At 38.3% G+C, this 22,342-nt stretch overlaps 1 long non-coding RNA gene and 2 other non-coding genes across 3 annotated transcripts; 1 reads left to right on the top strand and 2 right to left on the bottom strand.

Annotated features, from left to right (window-relative positions):
• Positions 1-15,284: 15,284 nt before the first annotated feature.
• On the bottom strand, positions 15,285-22,100 carry LOC130458494 (uncharacterized). The gene is made up of 2 exons (XR_008917853.1): positions 21,825-22,100; positions 15,285-16,051 (listed from the first exon to the last, which is right to left on the bottom strand). It is a non-coding gene; the product is annotated as an uncharacterized LOC130458494 (long non-coding RNA).
• Positions 15,875-15,948, bottom strand: MIR122 (microRNA mir-122). Its single transcript, NR_032163.1, has one exon. It is a non-coding gene; the product is annotated as a microRNA mir-122 (primary transcript).
• On the top strand, positions 15,885-15,942 carry MIR122B (microRNA mir-122b). Its single transcript, NR_162886.1, has one exon. It is a non-coding gene; the product is annotated as a microRNA mir-122b (primary transcript).
• Positions 22,101-22,342: the final 242 nt, after the last annotated feature.

The following is a 22,342-nucleotide window of genomic DNA, read 5'->3' as shown; positions in this document are numbered from 1 at the left end:
GGCCAATAAATGGAAAGGGAAGATCTACCATGACCTTTATCAATGAATATTGGCAAACTTACCTTATCTTTTTTTGGACAGGATTATCAAACTAGGAATGCTAAAATTATAGTTTACCTACAGTTTTAGTTAAGCTTTTGTTAAATTATCTCTTATGTTCTTGAAAAAAAAAGAAAAACAGATAAAGATCAGATAATAATACAAATCAGATGAATTCAGAATTGGTTGGATGGTCAGACTCAAAGTGTAATTGTTCATTGTTCAATGTCAATATGGTCAAAGGTCTCCAGTGCAGTCATTTAGGGGTTTGTAGTTGGCCCTGTGCTATTTAATATTCTTATCAATGACCTGGATAAAGGTATAGATGGCATGTTCATTACATTTTTAGATGCTATGAAGCTAGAAAGAATACCTAAGACTCTACATGACAAAGCCAGGATGGAATTCAGTAGAGACAAATGTAAAATTTTACCCTTGGGAAAGGGGTTCTGGGAAAACAAGAATATTAAGTCACTATTAATGGAACTGTGAACTGGTCAACCATTTTGGAAAACAATTTCAAAGTATGCCTCTAAAGATACTGAATTGTATCCTTGACCCAAAGATACCACTGCTAGGTCTATATCCCAAGAAGATGAAAGAAAAGGAAAGGACTCATATGTACAGAAATATTTGTAGCAACTCTTTTTGTGATAGCAAAGAATTGAAAACTGAGGGGATAGCTATGATTTGGGAAATGGCTGATCAAATTATAATATAAAAATATATGCTAATTTTACTTTTAAAAGAAGAAAAACATTAAATACACAACAAAAATATGTTAATTACATATAAAACATATAAATATATATTAATTATATATAAAGTTATATATAAAACATTAAATATACAACAAAATATATATTAATCCTATATGAAACATATAAATATATTAATTATATATAATTATATATAAAATTACATATAAAACATTATCTAAATGACAATATTACACATGGAATACTGTTTGTAATAATGTTACCGTAGAAATTGTTTTCCAGGTTCTGCTTATTTCACTCTATGTCAGTTCAAAGAAGTCTTCTCATATTGCTCTGAAACCATCTTTTAACATTTATTACAACACAGTAGTATCCCATCATATATTTAGATGTATTTTCACATATATATATACACATATAGCATTCCATCATGTATACAGAAAGACTTAGAAACTCTGATCAACACAATGACCAACCACAATTCCAAGGACTCAAGAGGAAACATGCTATTCATCTTCTGATAGAAAGGTGATAGATGCAAAGTAAAAACTGAGATATAGCCATATGTAGAGATAAATTTAACATGGCCAAAATGGGAATTTGATTTATTTTACTATACATGCAGTGATGTAGGTTTTGTTTTTCTTGCTTTCTCAGTGGGGCAGGAAGACATGCAGGAAGGCAGGAGTGAGAGAAAGCAGATCTGAAAACAAAATAAAATATAATTAAAAAAAATAATAGAGGTTTTAAAAAAAGACAACATTGGGAACTTTGAAGATCTCATTCAATATATATATCGTCTGGTGAATTTTCATCTGGTTAGCCTCTCTGATTTCTCGTTGCTATAGTCTTGAATAAATGGATTTAATCATACCACAGAAAAAGAGAAATAAAATTGGAGGGTGGGAAAGAGAACACATGGTACATGTCCCAAAGGGCCTTGCAAATGTAGATAACTGGATCAGATGTGAAACATAGCTTGGGGTAGGGTAGGCTCTATAAAGTAGGCTTCATGAGTTTATACTCATTTATTACCCTCAGGGGGATCAGGAAAGGCTTACTGAAAGAGGTAACAACTAAGTTGGGCTTTAAAAGCTGAATAAGAATTCAACAAAGCAAGAGAGTCTCACACTATAATGTGAATATTCCAGCCTAGGACATTTCAGCATTAGTTGCATAGTGTTCATGAAGAAGAAGAATATGACTTTAATTAGAAAGGTAAGGGCACCTGGTCCCTTTTGGAAAATTCTGAAAAGCTCAATTACCCAGATTACTAAGCAAGGCATTTCTGCCCAACTCTACTAAAGAGTGCCAGGCCTGGAATCACAACGATTCATCTCATTGAGTTCAAATCTAGTTTCAGACACTTACTAGATGTGTGACCCTAATAAGTCACTTAACCCTTTTGGCTTCAGTTTCCTCATCTGTAACATGAGCTAGAGAAGGAAATGGCAAATGGCTCCAGTATCCTTGCCAAGTAAACTCCAAATGGGATCAGAAGAGTCAGATACCACTGAAACAACTGAACAACTACGGATGAAAATTCACTACTACTTTGCAAGGAGGCTTGAGGGCAGGGCACTAAACAAGCCATTCAGAACACCCACACTGAGCAGGAGGAGTGAATGAAAAATCGTAATATACAGAATAATATGCAGAAGAACCAAAGGGAAAAAAGCCAACTCAGGGACAGGTTGACAGTCTTCAGAGAAAAGGAATTTAAATACAGCAGCTGGCACAATAGAGAGCTCCCTGTAACAAGAAGATAAGATAATCACTGAGATTCTTTGAATTAATGCTGAAATTGGAAGCTATGAACAAAAGTGGGCCAGGGCATGTAAGAAAGCCAGACCGAGAGAATAGGCAGAATTTAATTAGCTCCTCCTGACTTTGAAAAATGCACTAGAAAATGGAAAGAAAAGGATTTTTCTGCAGGTAGGACATGATTAGCTTCTGGTTGATAGTATATAACTGGTCAGTAGACCTGCTACTTATGTCATTCCCCCAGGTGTTTGGCTTTGCCAAAATAAAAGACTGAATTCATTGGCCACGTGGAACTGATGAGTGATTTGGATGGCTCCAGAGGATAAAATTTAGAATCTTTGTATTGGAATCAATTGAGTTGAATTCTTTAGGCCAATGTTTTTCTTATCCTCCTGGAACCTGACCCATTTTTTATCAGTCCACAAAACTTTATGAGGGCATTTCCAAAAGGAGCCTCATAGTGTATGCTTCTACTGAATTCTTATGTCTCCTTTTGGACCAGACCTGTGATATAATAATTGTAGAGAGCTTCTGGAGAGGAGGGTCCCATCAGCTGATATAGATTAGCAGCTACTCTGAAATATACAGTCTTTTTTGTTTGATTTGGTCCAGCCCTTTAATTTTCTCAGTTGAGTAAGAAATTTCCCAGATCAAGAAACTCTCTACACCCCCTGTGTGCATATATATCTATCTATATATATATATATATATACATATATATATAGATATAAATCTTGACTAATCCAATATAATCTAATTTTGATTTTTGTTTTTTAATTTATTTTTAATGAAAAGATTTTTAAAATTTGAGTTTCAAATCCTCTCCCTTCCTTTAGCCCCACTCCATCTATTGAGAAAATAAGCAGTATGATATCAATTATACATGTGAAATCATGTAAAATGCAATATGTAGTCTTTTTCCCCAAGCCCTTACCTTCTGAATCAATGCTGTGTATTGGTTCCAAGGCAGGAGAGCAGTAAGGGCTAGGCAATGGGGTTTAAGTGATTTGACAGAAGAACCTAAGTTTAAATCTGATCTTAGACTCTTTCTAGCTGTGTGACCCTGGGCAAGTCACTTAACTCTGACTAGTCTTTGCTGCTCTTCTGTCTTGGAATTGATACTAATATAGAAGATAAAAGTTAAAAAAAGAAATGGAAGTAATAATGACTTCACAGTCAGATCTTTGATGAAGTGCAAACCTGTTTTCCTTAGCGTCCCTTTAAAACTACATTGATTAAGTTCATAATACCCAGACTTGGCCTTTAAAATGGAAAGATAGACAAATGGGGAAACTAGAGTTGGACAGATGATAAGAAAAGGGTTATTCATACTCAGAGAGCAGACATGTTTACCTTGAGAAAAACCTGAACATTTGTGTGTTCTCTTTGTGTGATCTCTCTAAAGACTGTATAGGTTCCTGGGAAATGGAGGTCTGCTGAACAGAAGAGAGTTGACTTGATTGTTCAATCTTGGGTGTGAGTCCTTTGTGCCTTGTTAGGTTAAATAAATCCCAGCTATACAATATTTTGTTAGCTTTAACATTTCAATGGGAGTCGGGTGATATTTATCTTTTTTTGTAGAGATCTTGAAATAAGATAAATTCCAGTGCTCTCATGCCAGAGACAAAAGAAGCTAAATTCTGATATTTCCAGGGGAAACCCAGGGGGTAGGTAGAGTATAAATCTTGCCAAAGTCATCTCTGGATTACTCCCTAACATTCACCTTCTTTGCTCCTACTCTTTGTGCTACTAAATGGCACTGGAAAAGATCACATAGCTGTACAAATTAGGTTCATTACAAATGTCATCTAATCTCAACTGGACCATCTTGTGCTCCCTGGCAATCCTTCAATTCTTTCCTAATTGACTGTCCTATTTCTCTATTGGCTGCTCCAACCCAAACCTACTCTCATTGAACTTCCTCCTTCCCAATTTGCTCTCCCTTGTTCTCTTGCCTCATATTCTTCTTATAATTTGATCTTCCTCCCTCTTTTCCTAATTTCTGAACTCTCCTTATCCATTGACTCCCTTCCTTCCTTCCTTTCTTCTTTCAAATGTATCATGTCCTTATCCTTAAAAAACAAACTTACTCGACCTGACTTTCCCTTCAAGTTGTCATCTTATATATCACTTCCCTTTCACAATCAAACTCCTAGAAAAAGCTGTTTATGCTTTTTATCTTGATTTCCTTCCTGCCACTCACTTTAGTGGCTCCTTGAATCTGGCTTCTGTCTCCAACACTTAAAAAAAAATTCTGTCTTCAAGGTTTACCAAATATCTTTTAAAAGAAACTTGAAGCTAAATCTAATGATCAATTTTTAGTCCTCCTCTTTCTTGGCCCTCTATAATATTAGGTATATGATCAAATTTTACTCCTCCTCCTGGATATTTCCTCATCTCTGTGTTTTTATGATTATTCTCTTTTAGTCCTTTTCCCACTTAACTATTCCTGTCTTTTTTGTGATTTTAAGTCCTAGGCTAATGCGCAGATATGTCCCAAAGTTCTCTCTTTAATTCTCTCTTGTTCTATTCCCTTGCTACATCTTTTTGTTGTTGTTGTAGTTTTAGTACTTCCATGAGTCCTGAATACACATAATTCCCAGGTCTACATATTCAAAATCAATCAAAAAGAATTTAAGTGCCCATTATGGAATAGGCACTATGCTCGACTCTAAAAATGTAACAATGCCTACATCTTTCAGATCTGGTTCCTACTTTATACTTACACAGTGACCATTTCAGTGACCCTCATGATCACTCATTTAGAATTCTGCATGAGTCTTCCTGATTCATGTCTCTCCTCACTCCAAGCCATCCTCCAAATAGTAGTCAAAGCAATTTTCCTCAAGGCAAGATCTGACCATGTTGCTCTTCTACTCAATAAACTTCAGTGGCTCCTTCTCTCCTGAAACTCCAATTCTATATCAACAACTGCCTGTAGGATATTTCTCCCTGGATGTCCTATAGTCATCTCATATCCAAAATAATCTCATTATCTTCTTCAAGAAATTGAACTGTCCTACAGACTTCACTGTTTCTGTGGAGCCTTTCACCATACTCAGATTCATTTACTCAGATGCATTCTTATTCCTTCTTCTCCACCCCCATAGCCAACCATCATTGCATAACTTCAGAGCTGGAAGAGATCTTTGAGACCATCTAATACAACTCCTTCTTTTAATAAATGAAGAAACTGAAACCAGGAGAGTGTAAGTAAGCCAAGGCATAAAGCAGAAGGAGTAGAGGCTAAGACAGTCACCTAGATCTTCTGATTTCAAATTCAATGTTTTTTCCATTGTCCAACATTGCCTCTTACTTGCCAAGACTTGTCATTTCTATTTCTCCACCCTATTGCACATCAACCCCTTTGGTATTACTCAAATGGACACTACCCTAGTCTAGGTAGGCATCACTTCTAGTCTGGACTATTAAAAATTGACTTCTAATTGGATTCATGGGGTTCCATATTTTCCTTCTCTATTCCACTATCCACATAGCTGCAATGATTTTTGTACTTTTCTGTACAAGACACATCAATGACTCCCCAATTTCTTTAGGATAAAATAGAAACATCTTAATTTAGCATTGAAAGTCCTTCAAAATTTGACTCCAAATTACCCCTTTTTAAAAAATAATGTTTCTAATTATATTTTCCCCAATCACATGTAGATACCATTTTAATAATAGGTTTTTTGGTATTTTGTCATCCACGTTGTCTTCTGCCCTTCCCCCTTTCCCCATTGTTCCCATGGGCTGCCACACTCAACTTCCTGGTACCCACATCAGAATTGAACAATTCCAGAAAGAAATAGGGATATTTTCCAACTGAACTATGGAGTCAGCTGCCTCCTTTAGTGAAGAGGGATCATTGGAGACTTGGCACCTTGAAAACTCATCCAACTGGCCTGATATGAGAATTTGCATAGCATGCTTTATGGAAGTCATCCAGTCCTAACCTAGCACCAGCTGTATATGGTCCATATATTAGTTTTCTTATTTCTAGAAAAGGCACCTTAGAAATAATTCTAAGTTTTGGATACTTTCTGTTTTAGTCAATAGACTGGCATACAATAATATTTAAGACAAAAGAACTTTGTCCCTAAGCTAGTACTAATACTGGAAAGTCTTTTTCAAGAATTCCATTCAAACTATGCCCAAAGGGCGCAAAAGAATATCTACCCTTTGACCCAGCCATAGCACTGCTGGGTTTGTACCCCAAAGAGATAATAAGGAAAAATACACGTACAAGAATATTCATAGCTGCACTCTTTGTGGTGGCCCAAAACTGGAAAACGAGGGGATGCCCATCAATTGGGGAATGGCTGAACAAACTGTGGTATATGTTGGTGATGGAATACTATTGTGCTAAAAGGAATAATAAAGTGGAGGAATTCCATGGAGACTGGAACAACCTCCAGGAAGTGATGCAGAGCGAGAGGAGCAGAACCAGGAGAACATTGTACACAGAGACTAATACACTGTGGTATAATCAAATGTAATAGACTTCTCCATTAGTGGCGGTGTAATGTCCCTGAACAACTTGCAGGGATCCAGGAGAAAAAAACACCATTCATAAGCAAAGGATAAACTATGGGAGTGGAAACACCGAGAAAAAGCAACTGCCTGAATACAGAGGTTGAGGGGACATGACAGAGGATAGACTCTAAATGAACACTGTAATGCAAATACTATCAACAAAGCAATGGGTTCAAATCAAGAAAACATCTAATGTCCAGTGGACTTACGCGTCGGCTATGGGGGGTGGGGGGGAGGAAAAGAAAATGATCTATGTCTTTAACGAATAATGCTTGGAAATGATCAAATAAAATATGTTAAAAAAAAAAAAGAATTCCATTCAATAAAGAATTCCGAAAGGCATTGTACAGAAGAAAGAAAGCTGGCTTGGGAGTCAGAGGACCTGAGTTCAAATCCCAATTTTGATGTTTGCTGCCTCTATGATCTTGGACAATAATACATTTATGTAGTGTTTTGATGTTTGCAAATTACTTTACATCATCTCATCTGATTCTCGTAGCAGTCCTATGAAGAAGGTGCTATGTCACTTCACCTTCTGGATCTGAGTTTCCTAATTAAATGAAGGATTTGAATTAACAGACCCACTAAAACCTCTTCCAGCTACTGAGCTAAGATTTTGTGATATCACCTTTTCCCAATAATAATAAAAAGTATGATGATATCAACAACTAGTTTTTCCATGTGGAAAGATGGAAGAGAAATGATTGAAGTGCATAAAATAACTAAAGGAATGGAGGTGAACATGGACTTGTTCATCAAATTCATTACTGCTAAGATGACAGCACATCAACAGAAGCATTTGATCACAAATAAAAGTAAGAATTAGAACAACAGAGTTGAAAGGATCATTTAACCCCATCCTTCAAAATCAGATTCATTGACTCCAAGTTCAGCTCTGGCCTGAAGTCAGGAAGAGTCATGTTCCTGAGTTCAAATCTGCCTCAAACACTTACTAGCTGTGTGACCCTATACAAGTCATTTAACCCTGTTTCCCTCAGCTTTCTCTTTTGTAAAATGAACTGGAGAAGAAAATGGAAAACCACTCTAATCTCTGCCAAGAAAATCCCAAATGGGGTCACAAGGAGTTGAGAATGACTGAAATGACTAACCTGCTCTGTCAACTATACTGTATCTTAATGGCCTCTCTCCCTACCTACCTATCTATCTGTCTGCATGTCTGTCTGTCTGTCTATCTGTTTATCTCTCTGATATCTTTCCTGATAGAATATAAATGACCTAAAAGCTAACACTTTTTAGCACAGGATCATAAATCACTATCTGTCAGAGGCCATGTAGACTAGTCGACTCATTTTAAAGATGAAGAAATTGCAGTACAGGGAACTTAAGGGCTTTGCCCATGGATATAAAGTTAGTTACAAAATCAGGATTTGAACTCAGGTTCTTCCTGCATGCTTGAACCTCTCCCACACCTCCATTTTGCTCAGTCTGCTACACTAGGCTTATATATCCTTCTGCCTTATATCTCTATAGCCTAGCCCAAGGTCTGGCAATAGGTGCTTAGTAAATGTTTTTCAATTGACTAAATGTTACCACAGGACTATTTTATGTACTAAGAAGAAAATTAGAGAGGAAACTAGGTGGCTTATTATATAGAGAACCAAACCTAGAGACAGAGGGTCCTGGGTTCAAATGTGACCTTAGATACTTCCTGTGTGACCCTGGACATGTCACTTAACTGGAATTGACTAACCCTTTCTGCTCTTTTGGAACCAATAGTTGGTATCAATTCTAAGACAGAAAGTAAGAGGGTTTTTTTTAAAAAAAAGTAAATAGATAGTATATTTTGCCCTGACAAGTAAAGCTTAATATATTAGTAAGGTCTAAATACAGTCATGGAAAATAATTCTTTAACAGGTTAGTAAGAAAATAGAGCTATATAAGAAGCACATCTCTGAAAAGATCTTAGACTGTGACTATCTAGTAAATCCAAATAACATCCTTCAATGCCTCTATGAAGGGGAGGCTATTAGGATAGAGTCATTATTGTTTCCACTTACATTTCTCCATTAAATGTACACATTATACCTAAGGCTAGGGAATTCATAATGATTCACAAACTCATGTGGCCCAAAAACTGGTCCCTGACTCATGAAGAAAAAAAAAGCATCTGGATACCGACAGCCTGTGTTTGACTCTGCCCCTCCAGTGGGGAGTTTGATTTCAAATGAACCTTTAAGTGGATCTTTTCATCATAGAAATCGCATTCGAAGTCAATCCCTGTTCCCCAGGAATGCTTTCAGGAAGACAACTGTCAGTAATCATCCTCAGGACTGGGTGGAAAGAGGGACTGCTGAAAGATGGCCCAAGCACAGATTTGGAGCAGCCACATTTTTATTAAAGATTGCTCTAACATGATGGATCAGGAGGTGTGCAACCTGCAATCGCTTTTTAGAGTTTCACAATGGTTGTAAGAAAGGAACTCGAAATCTGAGATTCCCGGCTCATATTTGTTACAATCACAGCAATACTTTTAAAAAGCCAACCTAGGAAATCGCCACTAGCCTGCATTCACTCAGAGAAACTAGTAATCTGGATGGAAGAAATCAGTCTGTAAACATTCAGTCAATAAACATTTATTAAGTGCCTACTATATGCCGACCACTATGCTAAGTGCTGGATAGAAGAGAATTGGAAATTCATTCATTCTATATCCAATTTCATTTATTCTATTCCCAATAAGACCCCAGTGAAGCAACAGACAGTATAGGGGACAGTGTCTGGTCATAGAGTCAAGCAGACTGGGTTGAAATCCTCCTTTTTGACATGTCAACTGTTATCATGGACTAGACACTTAATTTCTTTGTGTCCCAGGCAGCAACATTCTAATTCCCTCATGAGTTGTTGACTACACTGATAGAGGGAGTTTTTACACCAGGACTTCTCTCCCACTGATGAAATCCACAGCACTCCTTAAAAGGTAGTAGAGTAAAAACTTCAAAAACTTTAAAAGATTTCCTCACTCCAACAATACAAATGATAATTCTTTTTTGCCTTAGCAGATGATCTTCATGAGTCCTTGAGACAAAAGTTTGTAATACTGTTTACTGTACCCTGCGATGATACGTCTCTTGTCAATTATCTAGTGAAAAATGTTTGGATTTGAACTTCATTTGTGTAAATGGACAGAAACAAAGACAGTTCCAAGAGGGCCTAAGAAAAATAGTTCCTGGAGAAAAATATTCATTGAGGCAAGATGGCCAAAGTGCCTCATTTCCCAGCAGCTAATTTAAATGTGACTATTATAAGGAATTTGAAGTTAACCTATGGAAAATCCCAATAATTATAATTTTTTAGTGTTAATCGGGTAGCTGTAAATTATCTACTCATGCCATGAATGACATAAATGTGAATTTTGGTTTCTCTTCACAAAAGGATACTCTGTACACAGTATTTAAATGAAACATTGTGGCACAATCAAATGTAAGAGACTTTGCTACTAATAGGAATGCAGTAATCCAGGACAATCCCAAGGGATTTATGAGAAAGAACTGTGGGAGTAGAAATGCAGAAGAAAAACATTATTTATCACTTGGTTCTATGGGCACATGATTGGGGGTTTTGGTTTTAAAAGAGCAGTAATACATGTATAACATAGTGGAATTGCTTGTCAGCTCTAGTAGGAGGGGAGGGAAGAAGGAAGGGAGACAACATGAATCACATAACCATGGAAAAATATTTTAAATTAAATAAATAAAACAAAAGAATACTCTGTATATGACTGTGACTATTATTCTATAAGGAATGGTGAGTAAGGTGCTTTCAGAAGACTTATATGAACTGATGCAAAGTGAACAGAGCTAGAAGAACATTGTACACAATAAGAGCACCATTGTATAATAATCAGCTGTGAATGACTTAGCTATTCTTAGCCATACAAAGTTCCATGATGTTCTGAAGGACTTATGAAAAATGCACTATACTTCTAGAGAAAGAACTAATGGATTCTGAATGCTAATAGAAGCATAGTGGTTTTTCATTTAGTTTTCTTGGGTTTGTTTTGATTTTGTTCTGTTTTCTTTCACAACATGACTAATATGGAAATTAATTTTGCATGACTGCATATACATAATTTAATCCAATTTCTTAACTTCTCAATGGAAAGGAAGAATAGAGGAAGGTTGGAAGAGAATTTGAACTCAAAATTGTAAAAAAACAAAGGTTAAAATTTTATTTTGCATGTAACTGATAAAAATAAAATATTTTTTAAAAAAGGTACTTTGCTTTGAGGCAGAAAAAAAGATTGAGATAGAAGACAAACATGGAAGAAGCAGAGAGGACCAAGAAGCAGAGCAAAGGCTGCCACCTACTGCTTGGAGAGAGCCAAACTCAACTAAATCCAGCTGAGAAGACTCATTTGCCCTCTTCTGCCCAAAACTAAACAAAGACTTAGAGGAAGGCTTCAAGCCTAGAGCTGAGGAACTCCTACATTCTCTCCCCATTGCTGAATTGATTGAAAAAACATAGGCCTTGTATTGTTGCTGAGAGCTGACTGGATGAAGACTCCTCCACTGATTAACAAAACTGGGGAAAAGGAAAGGCTTGTTTGCTTGCCCTGCCACTTTAAAAAAAAAAAAATCTATGGCATGAGAGAAGAAAACCCTTCTGAGACCAGTCAAGAAAGCAGAATTGAATAACTTGGTTAGTTCTAGGCTTAGGGAAATTGCTTTTGGTTAAATGAGTTTAATGTTGCCTTTTAGCGCCAAGGAATAATTCACTGAAGCAGGCAACAGAAGTGGTTCCAGACTATAGGTGACTTGAGGTGCATAGTTCCCTAAGAAAAAAGGCTATTAAGACCTACATTTCAGAGTAATGAGTTGCACTTAGCACATGGGTTGTCCTACTTTTGGGCCTCCCTGCTAGACTTCTGTAAGGTATGTTTCGATGAGAGATTGTGTCCCAAGTTTATGGATGGGCTACCATATTAGGGTTATCTTTGCTTTGCACTTTGTTTAATAAAATAAAATATTTTATTATATGTATTGCATATTGAAAAATAAAATAATAATAAAACAAAATAAAATAATGGTTGATATATGTGGGAAACACAATCGAGGGGACTCAGGGGCTATAGTTGTGAGTAGTAGACTAGTGACTCCTTAATACCAGGACCCTGAGAATAACATAGAAGCAGGATGATCACCCCTCTGAACCCTTTGAACCACCAAGTTAGGTGAGTCAGCCCAGAGAGGTTTACTTACCCTGCCTATGCTACACGGATGTGGTTCTTTCATTATAAAAATGGAGACTATCACTACGCCAAACTGGTAGGATTTGTTAGGACTTGAGTTTATGTGGCATAGTCTGCAGATTCTTAGCATGGCACTGACACTAGAAATAGTAATCCTGGGGAGGAAAACAATATGGATTGGTAAAGTTGATGTGAATGTTCACAATCTTATAAGCTTTCATGCTATATTTAGGGCTATGCATCAGGCAGTTCTTCTGTTTGAAGGGCTAGATTAAGTTAAATCTGTATACTCAAGTAGCTCAATATCCAGAGAGCCATGGATTGAGAGTTTAAAAGGACCTCTAAGGCCATTAATTCCAATCCATACATTTTACAGAGGAAGAAACTGAGGTCAAAAAAGGTTAAGTAACTTGCCAGGTCACACAAGTAGTAAGTTGTAGAGTCAATAAGAAGCTTATTGCTAATTATGTCAAAAATTTCTGGAGATCACCACTGCCCCTTGAACCATTACTCACAGATTTGGAAAAAAGAGGCATTTGCTTAATGATTATGATATTTTGCAGTATTTTTGACTGTCCTCACTTCTTGTGTGCTCAAAAAGCAATTTTTTTGTGCAGATCCAGCCTCTTGATGGCATTCTGTACTTCTGAGGTATTTGCTCAAGTATAAAATATAAGATATGTCGCATTCCATATGGAATATGAAATCTCTATGGAATCACCAAACCAAAACAACTTGCTTTTTCAAAAGGGCACAAAACCAGCCATTGACAGTGTTGCATGAAAGGCAGCTCCTGGAGGCACTTCCCAAGGTCTGTGGCCAATAACCAGAAAGGAATAAGGGAAACCTGAGGTCCATTTTAGGGCAAAGAAAGCTATGAGGTGTACAAAATAAAGGAGAGAAAAATCTCCTAAGAAGGGTAGGGTAGGAAGGGGTTTGATCTGGCTTTTCTGGATGTGTGCTTCACATAAGTCATTAAAGAAACACTATCTGAAGGAAACACAGAATAGGAAAAGAAGAAATCAAAAGTGAGAAAATAAAAGAGATTGAATAAGGTACCTAAATCTATTGTTAATAGCTTAAGACCAAAACTTAAACTTTCCCTTTTTACATTTATGATATTTATTAAAATGCACACATAAACACACACGTTGAGGGGCCTAGTTTTTCTTGAAACAAGCTATGTTTTAGACACATCTTATCCTTTAAACTTGCCCCTTCCAGAGTCTTCTATGCCTAGGACCTTCCAGGCCGTCCCCCCCCATGCCATTTAGTTAATTGGCACCTCATTGCCTAGGAGATCAAATGAAGGAAACCAATCAGGCAGGCATGAGCAAGACTCCATCCTTCCCTATGAAAGTCTTGGTCTTACCTTCTTTTTTTTTTTGCTTCTCTAGCAGGTTGCGTTTCCCTAGTTTCTTCTCAGAAATCAGCCATCCTAGTCTATGAAGTGGCTTTAGCTTAGGATACTGATTTGTGTGAATCACCATCTAGTTTAAGGGTAAAAGTGAGAGGGGCTGGTGTACCTCACTGGTAGAAGAGACAAGTTCCTAGCCATCTTACACACCATTTTGGATTGAAGGCAGAGAAGTGAAGGAAGTTAGGTGTACAAAGGACAACATAGTAGCCTCTTCACAGATCCACCCCCTTCCTCCTAATGCTGTGATCTGCTTGTATTGCCATTGTGACAAAGATGGTGGTAGCTTTCCTGGGTTGTCTCTTAAGTCTCAAATCTTCCCTTGAATAAGTTGAAAACATGCCAAATTAAAGGTTGCTTGCTTCATTGGCTGGTGGGACTTTGAAAATCCCCAAAACTACTACAGTAGATTTGGACAGTATCACATCTCTTTTTGCCCCCTCTTTTTCCTTCTTTGCTCCCAGTTTCCATAAGCTCCATTCTTTGGAATTATTTGTATTTTTGTCCTCTGAATAAATATACTCCATTTCTTTTTAATGTCTCAGAAATACACTACAATTTTATAAGCATTTGTAAGCCAATGTATATGTTAAAAATGTTTATTAAGTGCTTTAAACTCATGTCATCAAAGGATTTTTAATTATTTTGCAATTTTTACATATTTGATCAATGATATTACTTCTATTCAGAGGCTGTTAGAGCTATAACTTAGGAGATCACCTGGGCTAGCCTTTCTTTTTTGTGATTCCCTCATATCTGAGTCCCATGGCCCCAATTTGGGGTTTTCTTGGCAGAAACACTGGAGTCGTCATTTTCTCACCAGTTCATTTTACAGATGAGGAAACTGAGGTAAATAGGGTTAAGTGGCCTGCCAAGGATCACATAGCTAGAGTCTGAGGCCAAATTTGAACTCGAGGCTTCCTGACTCCAGCCCTATCGTTCTATCCACTGTGCCTTTAGAAGGCCAAGAGAGGTTAAATAACATCTCTAGGGAAAGAATCAAGTTTCTTCTCTCTGTCTAGCACCTTTTCCATTATTCCATTTCTTTCTTTTTGCTTTTAATCAATCACCAAGTATTTTGGGCCTCTTTTGTGCTATTCACTACTTTTATCATAAAATAAGGTCTCCATTTCCAGCATATTGGGAGCTGAAAAATTGAATATACTATGAGTGATGCCTCATTAGTACTAGGGGATTGCTTCATACTGAAATTGGGTTTTAAAGCAGCAGGCACTGCAGTTGTTGTGTCAAGAATGAGGCTCCAAAATCCGAGTTCTGAGGAAAAAGGACAAACCTGGGTTCACATAACAACTGATTGATTAGTCCAAATCAGTTCAAGCCAGCACACCTTTTGACACTCTCCTTGTTTAGGATATGAGAAGGACCCCTCTGGCTCTCCTGAATGGAGACTGTCTTTCAGCCTAGGATCTCAGCAGATTAGTTATTAGATAGAGCATAAGAGTTAACAATTTCAAAAGTTGTTTTCAGTTGCTCAACATAGAAGATAATTAAAGGAGGCACTAAGGAAAGGAGGATATCACATACAAATACAGAAATCAGCACAATAATTGAATACAATCAATAGAAATCAAACGTGTGCTAGCATTTCTAGAAGGCCAATTAAGCCATCCATAAGTTTATTACCAAGTGTGCTTTTGAAAGGAATTTTATAATGAAAAGATAAAAGCCACATACCTTCATTTTCTACCTAAATAATAAGCCAGCTATTTGCATTTCTCAGATGATTTCTTTTTCCTGTATCTGCTTCATTCCTACTGTTTCAAGAAATTCTTATTGTGGCATCCTGTGTCTAATAGCATGCTGTGCCGTGTGTGCCTTTTTCGTGACTCAGAAATACACCCCAATTTCATAAGCATTTATTAAGCCCCTACTCTGTACAAGATACTGTGATAAGCTGGGGATACAACAATGAAAAGGAAAACAAAGCCTCTGCCCTCGAGGAGCTTACATCCTATGGGAAACCATCTATTGATGGCAATGGCTAAGAGCAATGTTGAGAAAAATTCGGGCTCTCAGAGCACATAAATATTATCAGCCCACCATTTTGGCCATTAATTTGGCCCCTGCAAATGAGTGAAGGCACTGATCTGAGCATAACTTTCATTTTGTCCATCCACAGTAGATGGCCCAATGCTCGATCTGCTCTTCTTGGAACAGATGGATTGCCCAACAGTAGCTATTTAGTGTGATAATGGCGTTTGATAGACTGGACACAAACACCATTGTCACACTCCATAGCTCTGGTAGGGGATAACGCACAGCCTGCAGAGTATTAGCAGCACCTCCAAACGCCAGCACTGCCACGGAGACTTCCCAAAAGGAATTCACCAGCTCCCTATGCATTACCTGGAATGGAGAGGAGAGAATGTGCTCCATTACAAACCTTGCAGGAAATGGAGACAAGCTGAAGAAAGCCATATGCAGAGGCAGGAGATAGGATATCCTTTACTCTGTCCAAATTGAAACTGCTTCAGGGCCAGTAGTCATTTGGTCTGCATAGTTACCAACAAATCTGCCTTTCTCTCTGCCTTCAGAATATCACACAGCATCATTTATATAGAACTGGAAGAGATTAGAGAGTCCTGACCCTTTGTTTTACAAAGGAAGAAACTGAGGCAGAGGGAAATGAAGTGACTGACAAGTTCATACAGGTAATACCAATCAGAGGAAGGATTTGAACCTGTCTTCCACCTCCAAGCTTCCATATTCTTTGTCTTACCAGATAGCACTCACTAAAATACATGGAGACGTCATATGAAAATCAAATGTATAATGAGCCCATTTGCTTTTGTGTCTTTTTTTAAGGCTGAAAAAACCCCATCTATAGTGGATATACTACATATATTGGCCCAGACTTTGACAGATAAAAGTATTTTGTGGGAATGCATATAATAAGCAGGCTTAAACATGTGGAAAAGGCCCTTTCTTTCCCTCTACCTTCCCCTTTCCTGATAATTCCTACTATGTCATTAGTGCCAGCTTAAAGATTAATGGAATTTGGTGAATACTGTTTTCTTCCCAAGAAAACACTTCTGTTAGGGAATAACAGTATGTTTCAATCATGTATCGACAACATAGGCTTGGTTGCTTAGGAGTCAGGCTTTGTTTGGATTTTTAAATCTGTCTATCATGGTGGTAGAAGAGGAGAGTAATGGAATGAAGGAGAAGGGAAGTAAGTCTGATGAGAAGGAAACAATTTAACATTCAATTTTCAGCCAAAAGGAGACCTATCTGTGAAGAAGCCCCGTTCTGGATCTGTGGCTTCCTTTTTGAATGGCTCCATAAACTCCTTCCTACAATGGAAAAAGGCAGGAAGCTAAGGATCTCACTTCATTGATTTTCTTTTGTCCTATGTAGTAAAAAAGGAAGGTTGGGACTAGAAGCATGTTTCCCAGAAACATTTTTTTAAATACAACTAGAAATACTCTATAAACCTAATGTCATATCCGTCAGCAAAACCAATTTTCCTTGTATTTCCTAAAGACAATCCAGTCTCCTGGCTCCTAGTAAATGAAATCAGCATCCTCGACAAAGACATCCACTCTATGCGGGTATTTTGAAAAACCATTCTTATCATACTCAGAGTGGGGGAGTTGGCTCCTGCCATTTGTTTATCTTTTGGGACTGTTTTTCCTTTCAATAGGATAACTCATTTCCCTTTAGAATATGACTTTGGTTCAGAGTATAAAGGGACACAGGGCTCTAACCACTGGCCAGGTAGGTGACTGCCTCTGCCCTGTGATTTGAGGGATGCTAGAAAAGCCATTTCCAGCCCTGTTCTTACTTCAAATGTGTTTCCACGGACTTGACACTGGTAACTGAAATTATTCTACCAGTAGATTCTTTTGGTCCCTTGTTAAGCTCCAAATATTCCTGGGAAGGATCAAGCCTACAGTCTATAATCAGCTATTGTCTAGCATGAATTAGTTGAGGAAATTCTCTCTAGCAAGCTGAGTGGTTTTCTGCTAATGGGACTGCAACTACTCAAGTCTAAACGTCAAGATAGTTGCTGCCCCCTCCTCTTCCCCCACCCCACCTGCTTCAGGGAGCTAAAACATAGCTAGTGTATTCACTATTTCCTGTTCTTTCTCTCAGAAATGTTTGGACCCTTATTTGTGGCATCCAATTCTGAGCCGCCTTAAAACTTGCCTAGTCCAAGTTTTCTCTCCTTCCTATCGCCATAGTAACATCTCAGCACTCACCTGCACAGAAACAACACAGCTATGATTGCTTGTGTACCTTTCATGTTTTTATTTCAGTTGCACCCAACACATTTAGCAAACATGGAAGTGCCTAATCTGTAATGCCTAGAGTTTGGGATGGGCTTTTATCTTTTTCATATATTTGGCTTCTTTCTTTCTCTCTCTCATTTGCTTGCAGGCACCTCAGGACCTTGAACAAAGCCTTTCACACATAGTATGTGAAATGAAAGCACTTTGAAGTCAAGGACTGGGATTTTTCATCTTTGAAACTCTAGGGACCAGCATAGTGTCTTTGCACACAGTAGATTCTTAACACGTTTTTGTGGGGCTTGAATGACACTGCATCACATAGTACAAACTCTCAGCTCTAGACCTTCTCATGCCCCTTCTCAGGACTCAGAGGAAATTTAGTTGAGCGTAGGAAGAGAGGAGAAGACCTGGAAGGGGATGAGCTGCTCATTAGGTAAAAGTGTTTGTGGCTGTCTGAAGGCCTTTCTGGCTACTTTTCATTGTCCAAGGCTGGGGGGAGCTGTAGAGACCTTTCTCTCCACTCTCCCAGCTGGGTAGTAGTCATCCTTGTGCATAGAAAAGGAGAGAGGGGAATTGAGACTTAGTGAGAGAGTGAGACAGAGAGACAAAGCATATAATAAGTGCTGTGCCAGTCACTGTGCTAGATACTGGAGGTGCAAATAAAAGCAAAAATCTGTTATTAAAATTAAAGTAAAGATAAAACATTAATAAATGAAGCCATTTTAAAGATAAAAATAACACAAATAAAAGCAAAGCAGTTTTTCTCCACAAAGAGCTCGAATTTCAAAGATCTGGAGCTAGGATAAAAGCTAACAAAAGTCAGGAAGTTAATGTAATGTACATATCCCATTTTTTCTTCCTCAGTCTCCACCCTTTCAAGTTCCTAATTCTTCAGTGAAACACAAATTAGGGGATTTCTCAGCTGTGCTGCCCACACTGGACCTCCCTGTGGACATTTTTCACCAACGCTTCCCAAAGCAGAGAAATCCAGAAGGCCATGACTGCACTACAACAAGCATGAAAAGGGGCTCCGTGGCAAAGAGACCATCTAACTTCACTGAATCCTTTAGATGGGTCATGTAAGATTTCTGATCGTCCTGTCTAATTACATCAACTCCCAAAGGTTTATTAAATGCCAGTTAGGAACTCAATCCTCTGATTGTAACCATTTTTTATTCTGCTACTCTCTCAAATGACCATTATCTTTTATTAATAATGATAGCAATGCTGCTTTTGATGTAACGTTTTAAGGTTTCCAAAACACTTTACATGTTATCTCATTTCATTCTTGCAACCATTCTGGGGGGTTGGTGCTACAGGAATTAAGGCAAATAATATGAAGGGCAACTGGATAGCTCAGTGGATTGAGAGCCAGGCCTGGAGATAGGCAGTCCTGGGTTCAAATTTGCCCTCAGCTACTTCCTAGTTGTGTGACCCTGGACAAATCACTTAACCCCCATTGCTTAGCTTTTACCACTCTTCAGCCTTGGAAGCAATGCAAAATCTTGATTCTAAGACAGAAGGTAAGAGTTAAAAAAGGAAAATAGAGTAGTAGACAGAAGGTTGGAGTTGGATGAAAGAACTATGTTAGAAACCCACCCCTAAGACATACTAGCTACATGTCCATGAGAAAGTTACTTTGCTGCTTAAACCCTGTTTTTTCCCTCTGCAAAATGTGCACAATATTAGTTGAAATATTTACCTAACAGGGCTATTCAGAAGATTAAATAAGAATCTATAATGTAAGCCTCCATTGAATGGAAGTTCTTCGAAGACTGGGGCTATTTTTGCTTTTTCTTTGCACCCCCAGTGCTTAATATAGTAGTGGACATTCAGTAGGTATTTAATAAATGTGTGTGTGTGTGTGTGTGTGTGTGTGTGTGTGTGTGTGTGTAGGGAGAGAGGGGAGAGGGAGAGCAAGAGAAAATGTTAAACTCCAATCAGCTTCTAAACCAGTTTATTGAAAGAATTTAGTCATTCGGTTGACTGATGATGCTTATCCTTTTGTTTCTGTATAACTTTGATGTGTCTGAGGAGGATAATGTGTATATTTGTATACACAAATCCTCATATACACATTATGCATATAAACCTTTATAAAGCCAAATGTACTACTTTTAAAATGCTAAAATATTATTAATTTTATAAATTACATTATTGTTTCTGGTATAGAGTGAGGTGAAGGTTTTTAGCTTGTAAAGTAATTTAGATATTCAAATAGTATGTTTAAAAAACTATACCCATTAATCTAGCATAATTGTGAAACAGCTCTACTAACATCTTACTCTGCTGCTAGCTGGAGATGACGCTGGCCACTGGAAGGCTGGACCTCTAAAGCAATTGCTCTGAAACCAATTTTGTCACTGAAACACGAAGTATGGGAGTTCTCAGCCATGCTGCCCACGTTGGACTGGATTGCTAATGCTAACACTATGCTGGAAATGCCTTGAGAACTGACCTACTGGAAGACTATGTATATGTCAGCAGAAGACCTCCTTTGTTTAGGTCAGAAAGAGTCCAGATCTGAAGGCTGGCTATCAGGTGATAAATCAGTTCAGTCTCCGCAACAAATGAAACTCATCTACTTTAAGGTGAGAATTGAGTTGGAAGGAATCCTGATGGAGATGATAGCTTCTTGACTAGAACTAAAACTTGCCATGAAGGGAATTACTACCTTGATAGATCTCCCTCTGAAATTAGCAAACCAACTTAAAATGATTATTCCTGTTGAGGTAGTATGGCATAAATGAAAATAGCACTAAGTTAGGAAGAGAGACAGACAGACAGAGACAGAGAGAGAGACAGAGAGACAGAGAGAGACACTTGAGTCCTGGACACATAACTAGTTGCTATGGGAGAGGGCAGATCCCTTTTCATCTCTAGGTCTCATTTTCTTATAATGAAATGAAGGGCTGTCCTAGATGATCCTTAAGATTAACATCTTGTGATTTTTTTCTATGATCACTGAGGAAGGGTAAATAATTCTCCACCATGAAGGCTGAAACCCACTCGTGGATTAGTAGATAAATATATACCCTTCACTAAAACAGATTAATACTAGTCAGCATTTCTGTAGTATGTTCCTCATGGCAAGCTTGGGAAGCAGATGGTTATTATTAACCCAGGTCTCTTGACTTTAGGCCTTGGGCTCTTTCTACCACATCAAAGTTCATGAGACCTCTCACTTGACCATTCTCCAAAGCTATCGCCAGTCCAAGGGCTAGCAGTTCTTTTCAGTAAATCAGCTGAGTAGCTGACACTTTAAAGAGAAAGGCTGTTTTCTTGGTGACTCTTAGGGGATGGTTACATTTCTCTGCAGATGCCTAGCTCTTCTTCAGTGCCACCCTTAGAACAATTAAAATTTAGAGAGGCAGAAAAGAAGAGGAAGGTCAGTGGTGGTTGGTCTTTTATGAAATCAAAGTGGAAACCCAAGTGATACACAGTATAAGGGAACCTTCAGTGTTGGATTTGACCCTTCCTTTTATGGGCTTCATTTGTTTATTAGTTTGTTCTTTTGCCTTTTTGTTTCAAGGCTTCAGTGCTACTGTTAAATCTGGACTAGTGAAAGATTAAATGACCCTTCCAGATAATTGTCTCTGCCTGGACTTGGTTTTGTTTTCTTTTTTACCTACCTAGAAGGGGCAACACCAGCCCTGTGGATGTCAGATTCCTCCCTTCTTCCCAAAGGCCTCTGCTGAAAGTTCAGTCCTCTTTGTAGAAAGACACAAACACATTTCCTACAGCCCCAGATGCTACTCAGCTTTTGTCTGCAGTCCTGTGAAATGTTAGCCAGCTCTGCCTGTCCAAAGTGCTCTGTGTCAGTGCCTGGCACAAAGCAAAGTCTAGTTCACCTCAGGAGCCAGAAGGGGATCTAGGGAGACACTTACCATGGCAGGGAGCTCCTCCTCTGCAGGGCCGGTCCCCAAGTTGTGATCTGAGTGGTGACTTGGCCTCTCTTAGTGCTAGCTGTAGGCCCTCTCCTTGTTTGCCTTTCAGGAGCCCAGAGGCAAAAACAGGGCCCTCGGAGCGTCTGTTTCCCCTCAGCCTTTCCCAGCCTCCCTTTATGGGATCCAGGGCTTTAAAGTAAACAATTCTTTCTCTTTCTGATAAGTCACATTAAATTATTGATTTGGGGGAGGGGAGGTCGACCTCAGTCCACTAAGTTAGAGTCACCTTTGGCCAAACACACCAAGCACAAACTGGAAATCCCGGTTTGGTTTTCTCCCCCTCCAGCTTGTGGGTGGACACAAGCTTGATTTGCAGTAAGAGCCTGAGAGCTAAAAAATTGGGTTTGAGAAGAACATAGGCAACAGCACCTGGCTGGCCTCTCCAGGTATTTTCTCTTAAACCTGGGCAAGTCTGTGTTTAACTCTTTCCACGCCAAGCATCAGCTAGCAGCTGACCA

Source organism: Monodelphis domestica, chromosome 3, assembly GCF_027887165.1.
Source record: "Monodelphis domestica isolate mMonDom1 chromosome 3, mMonDom1.pri, whole genome shotgun sequence".
Lineage (NCBI taxonomy): Eukaryota > Metazoa > Chordata > Mammalia > Didelphimorphia > Didelphidae > Monodelphis > Monodelphis domestica.
Note: the sequence above shows the minus strand (reverse complement) of the source record. Positions and strands in the feature narration are given on the sequence as shown.